We start from the raw sequence: 6,059 nt of genomic DNA on the forward strand, positions 1-6,059 counted from the left end.
CCTCAAGAAGCAGATATGTTACATATTTATTGAATGAAAAATGATTAAAATAATCCAAACCAAAGTGAAAATGCTTTATCATTAAGAAACTTGTCCTTTTACAGATTCAGGTTTTTAGCATGAAAAATTAACACCAAATATACTCTACTCCCATTCCCCTTCATTGAATACAGGCTACTGTTCAACAACGATATCCAAAACCCCTGAAATAAATCGAGTCATCCCTGGTCTATACAGTGTTCTAGATGTATTGAAACACACAGTTGATTTTAAGCACAGTAATCATCCAACAAACAGTATGTAAGGAAATTGGACCCTCTTCGTCTCATGGGGCCACTGCTGCTTTAAAATAGTGGAAGAATATTTGTAAATGTGTCAAAAAAGGCCCTACTCACTATGTTAGTGCAGTTAAAAAAACAGTTGAGATGCATCTTTGTGTTTAGTTAAAACTGACAGGTTCATCATCCAATAATCTCAGTTGCTGGCCAGGGATTGGTGGATAGGAGGCTGGAAACACCGACATGCTCCACAGCATATTTTCCCCATCGCCTGACTTCAGGTACTTGTTCAGAATGGCGAAGCTCATCGTTAGAACCTGGAACTTGTGGATTCTGCCACCATCTTTTAAGAGGCTGAGGAAGGAGAGAACATGATTCAGCGCTAATGATTAATAAAATCATTGTTTTTGACCGGACTAAAAGACCGTCTGCAGAATTCCCAAACATACCACCCATGGGTGTATTCACTAAGCACCACTGTCTAATGAATACAAACACAGTTTGGGTCTGTGACGGTTCGAGTGTTCTGACCCTCCACTCACCACACCTTGATGATCTCATCCTTTCCATCGTGTTTCTGCACCTTCAGCATGGTATAGCTGAAGTCCAGGATGTCAAAGCGTCTCTGTGACCCAGTAGGGAGATGATCATACACCCAGCCCATGAGGACCGTCCCCGAAACACTGCCTGGAAAATACAAAACACAGGTATATACCCAGCCCAGTGGGAGACCGTCCCCGAAACACTGCCTGGAAAATACAACACAGGTTATATACCCAGCCCTGTGGACCGTCCCCGAAACACTGCCTGGAAAATACAACACAGGTTAATACCCCAGCCTGTGGAGACGTCCCCAAACGCCGTCGCAATCATGCGCTCTCAATTCAATTTAAGGGCTCTCTCTTCTCTCCCACTACTCTCTCCTCTTCTTTCTATCGACTCTCCCTTCTAGAGGTCGACCGATTAATCGGAATGCCGATTAATTAGTGCCGATCAAGTTTTCATAACAATCGAAATCGTTAATTCGTGACGCCGTATTTGCCTATTTTTATATTGGTTTCACTACTCACTCCCCTCTATACATAGACAGTGTAACCCCCTCCATACAGAGATGTAACCCCCTCTATACAAAGCAGTGAAACCCCCTCTATACAGAGCATGTAACCCCCGAATCCTGCTAACCGATGTGTCACTACTCACTCACGGTGAACTCGTGAGCTCCTACAGGGATAATAACCCCTCAGAGATCACCTCCCTCCATACAAGCAGTGTAAACCTCTCAGAGATCACCTCCCTCCATACAGAGCAGTGTAAACCCCTCAGAGATCACTCCTCCATACAGAGCAGTTAACCTCTCAGAGATCACCTCCCTCCATACAGAGCAGTGTAAACCCCTCAGAGATCACATCCCTCCATACAGAGCAGTGTAAAACCTCCAGAGATCACATCCTCCATACAGAGCAGTGTAAACCCCTAGAGATCACCCCCTCTATACAGAGCAGTGTAAACCTCTCAGAGGATCACCTCCTCCATACATAGCAGTGTAAACCTCTCAGAGATCACCCCCTCATACAGAGTAGTGTAAACCTCTCAGAGTCACATCCCTCCATACAGAGCAGTGTAAACCCCTCAAGATCACATCCCTCCATACAGAGCAGTGAAACCTCTCAGAGATCACCTCCCTCCATACAGCAGTGTAACCTCTCAAGGATCACCCCCTCCATTACAGAGGCTGTAAACCTCTCAGAGATTACATCACCCCCTCTATACAGGGCAGTGTAAACCCCTCAGAGATCACCCCCTCTCTATACAGAGCAGTATAAACCCCTCAGAGATCACCTCCCTCTATACAGAGCAGTGTAAACCCCTCAGATCACCCCCTCTATACAGAGCAGTGTAAACCCCTCAGATCACCCTCCTCTATACAGAGCAGTATAACCCCCTCAGAGATCCTTCTAGACCGATGATGTCACTACTCACTCCACGGTGAACTCGTGAGCTCCGACAGGGATGCAGTAAACAAACTGCATGGCGCTCCACAGCCGGTGGAACTCCACACACTCGTCCACGTGCATCACGCCGTTGCTGGGCAACGGGCCGCGCCAGATGGGGTCGTCCAGGAAACCGCGGACGCGAGTCAGGATGACCTCGAACATGGACAGGCCACAGCACAGACGCTCTTTGGTCAGCAGGTCACCTTCACGAGCTATGGCTATTTGCTACAGGGGGAGAGAGGGGGAGGGAGGAAGAGGAGAGGAGGGAGGAAGAGGGTAGAGATAGCATGAGATTCAGTGTACAGCCGGTGCAGGGCTGGTGTTAACTAAGGCAGTGTAATGGTTACCAGGTACAGGGCTGGTGTTAACTAAGGCAGTGTAATGGTTACCAGGTACAGGGCTGGTGTTAACTAAGGCAGTGTGATGGTTACCAGGTGCAGGGCTGGTGTTAACTAAGGCAGTGTGATGGTTACCAGGACTGTGGGTGTCCCAGGCGTTCTATCAGGGGAACCAGGTGAGGGCTGTGTATTTAGCCTCCAGCGTTTCATCTTGGCATTAAGACGTCACCTCTACAGAAAGAGACAACAGAGTCACTATCCACGCAGACAGGACAGACAGACAGACCAGACAGACAGACAGACAGACAGTAGACTTACCTTGGACATGGACCCTGGGAAGAATGTTCTGGAATGGTGCGCATGAGCAGGTCACACCACTCCTCCTGAGACTGAAAGAGAAGATTGTTTAAAACACAAACCCCCTGGGGACTCGCACCACGCCTGTCCCCCTACACGTCCCCTGGGGAAATCGCACTACGCTGTCTACGCTCCCTGGGGATTGCACCAGCTGTCCTACGCTCCCCTGGGGATATTGCACCAGCTGTCCCCTACGCTCCCCTGGGAACTTGCACCACGCTGTCCCCTACGCTCCCCTGGGGAATCGCATCAGTGTCCCCTACGATCCCTGGGAATCTCATCCGCTGTCCTACGCTCCCTGGGGAACTGCGACCACACGTCCCCTGGACCCATCACGCTGTCCCTAGATCCCGGGAACTCGCATCACGCTGTCCCATACGTCCTGGGGAACTCGGAACAGCTGTCCCTACGCTCCCTGGGGACTCGTCACGCTGTCCCCTACGCTCCCCTGGGGAACTCGAACGCTGTCCCCTACGCTCCCTGGGGACTCGCCACGCTGTCCCTCCTACGCTCCCCTGGGAACTTGCGCCACGCTGTCCCTACGCTCCCTGGGGAACTCGTACGCGTCCTACGCTCCCTGGACGTCCACGCTGTCCTACGCTCCCCTGGGGAACTCGGACCGCTGTCCCCTACGCTCCCTGGGGAATCGACAGCTGTCCTACGCTCCCTGGGGAACTCGATCACACGCTGTCCCTAAGCTCCCTGGGGAACTCGAACCACGCTGCCCCCTCGTCCCTGGGGAACTCGACACGCTGCCCCTACGCTCCCCTGGGGAACTCGCACACGCTGTCCTACGTCCCTGGGGAACTCGGACCACGCTGTCCCTACGCTCCCCTGGGGAATCGAACCACGCTGTCCATACGTCCTCTGGGGAACTCGAACCACGCTGTCCCTCACGCTCCCTGGGGAACTCGACACGCTGTCCCTACGCTCCCCTGGGGAACTCGAACCAGTGTCCTCCTACGTCCTGGGACTCGTCACGCTGCCTCCTACGTTCCTGGGGAACTCGCATACGCTGTCCCCCTACGCTCCCCTGGGGAACTCCGGACGCACGCTGTCGCTACGCTCCCCTGGAACTCGATCACGCTGTCCTCTTACGTTCCTGGGAACTCGATAGCTGTTCCCACTCGCTCTGGGATCGCACAGTGTCCTCCTAGTCCCTGGGAACTGACCACGCTGTCCTACGCTCCCCTGGGACTCCGCATCAAGCTGTCCGCTCGTTCCGGAACTCGCATCACGCTGTCCTCCTACGCTCCCTGCGTGGAATCGACCACGTGTCCCCTACGTCCCCTGGGAACTGCACTCACGGCTGTCCTCTACGTTCCTTGGGACTCGCATCAGCTGTCCCCTACGCTCCCTGGGGAACTCGGATCAGCTGTCTCCTACGTTCCCCTGGGGAACTCGCATCACGCTGTCCTCCTAATAGCTTCCCCTGGGGAACTCGCATCACGCTGTCCTCCTACGCTCCCTGGGAACTCGCATCAAAGCTGTTCCTCCTACGTTCCCTGGGATACTTCGCATCCGCTGTGCTCCTACGTTCCCGCTGGGGAACTCGATCAGCTGTGTCTCTACGTTCCCTGGGGAACTCGATCAGGCTGTCCTCCTACGCTCCCTGGGGAACTCGGCATCACGCTGTCCTCCTACGTTCCCTGGGGAACTCGCATCACGCTGTCTCCTACGTTCCCCTGGGGAACTCGCATCACGCTGTCTGCCTACGTTCCCTGGGAACTCGGACACGCTGTCCTCTACGCTCCCTGGGGAACTTCGCATCACGCTGTCTCCTAGCTCCTGGGGAACTCGCATCACGCTGTCCTCCTACGCTTCCCTGGGAATCGCATACGCTGTCCTCCTACGCTTCCCCTGGGAACTCGCATCACGCTGTCCTCCTACGTTCCTGGGGAACTCGCATCACGCTGTCCTCTCTAGTTCCCTGGGAACTCGCATCACGCTGTCCTCCTACGTTCCCCTGGGGAACTCGCACACGCTGTCCCTACGCTCACTGGGGATCAGGGAGCTTCCATTCTTAAATGTATCTTTTGCGTCTTTTACACCAAATGAAAATATACTTACAGCAGTTTAGATTTTACACTATACTTGCTTGTTTTGTCAAGTAACTGAAATTAGGTGAACTATTAGAATTTTAGCAACCAGGAATGACGGATCGATTTCTGCACTGTGCACCTTTCATCTTTTTATCTTGCCCATTCACCTGGTCAGTCTATCATGAAGAGCAGGTGTTCTAATGTTTGTATTAGTCAGCGTACATTGCTAATTTCCCTCTAGCTGTATATAATGTATGAAACTGTTTAAACTCCGTGTCTGTATTGTTGTCTATCGCAATCACCAGGTACATTCTTGAGTATGTTTGTCTATCACTACAGCACATATACAGGTAACATTCTGAGTATGTTGTCTAACAGCACATATACAAGTAAATTCGAGTATGTTGTCTAGCAGCACCATATCACAGGTACATTCTGAGATTTGTGTCCTAACAGCACATATACAAGTAACATTCTGAGGATGTTTGTCTATCAGCACATATCACCAGGTACACATTCTGAGTATGTTGTCTAACAGCACCATATCACAGGTAACATTCTGAGGATGTTGTCTGGCAGCACATATCCAGGTAAATTCTGAGTATGTGTCTAACAGCACCATTCACCAGGTAAGATTCTGAGGATGTTGTTAGCAACACATATCACCAGGTTAAACTTCTGAGTATGTTGTCTATACTAGCAGCACCATATCACAAGGTACATTCTGAGTATGTTGTCTAGAGCACCTATCACCAGTAACATTCTGAGTATGTTGTTAGCATGCACCATATCACCAGGTAACATTTCTGAGTATGTTTGTCCTAGCAGCACATATCACCAGGTAACATTCTGAGTATGTTGTCTAACACTAACAGCACATATCAAGGTAACATTCTGAGTATGTTGTCTACAGCACATATCACAGGTAACATTCTGAGTATGTTGTCTATACTAGAGCACATATCACCAGGACATTCTGAGTATGTTGTCTGCGCACATATCACCAGGTAATATTTGAGTATGTTTGTCTAACAAGCACATATCACCAGT

The 6,059-nt window shown here is 50.9% G+C and overlaps 1 pseudogene; it reads right to left on the minus strand.

The window, feature by feature from the left end:
- Positions 1–459: 459 nt before the first annotated feature.
- On the minus strand, positions 460–3,979 carry LOC112075764 (cytoplasmic FMR1-interacting protein 1 homolog; annotated as a pseudogene).
- Between the last annotated feature and the right edge of the window lie 2,080 nt (positions 3,980–6,059).

Source organism: Salvelinus sp. IW2-2015, unplaced genomic scaffold (genome assembly GCF_002910315.2).
Source record: "Salvelinus sp. IW2-2015 unplaced genomic scaffold, ASM291031v2 Un_scaffold3380, whole genome shotgun sequence".
Lineage (NCBI taxonomy): Eukaryota > Metazoa > Chordata > Actinopteri > Salmoniformes > Salmonidae > Salvelinus > Salvelinus sp. IW2-2015.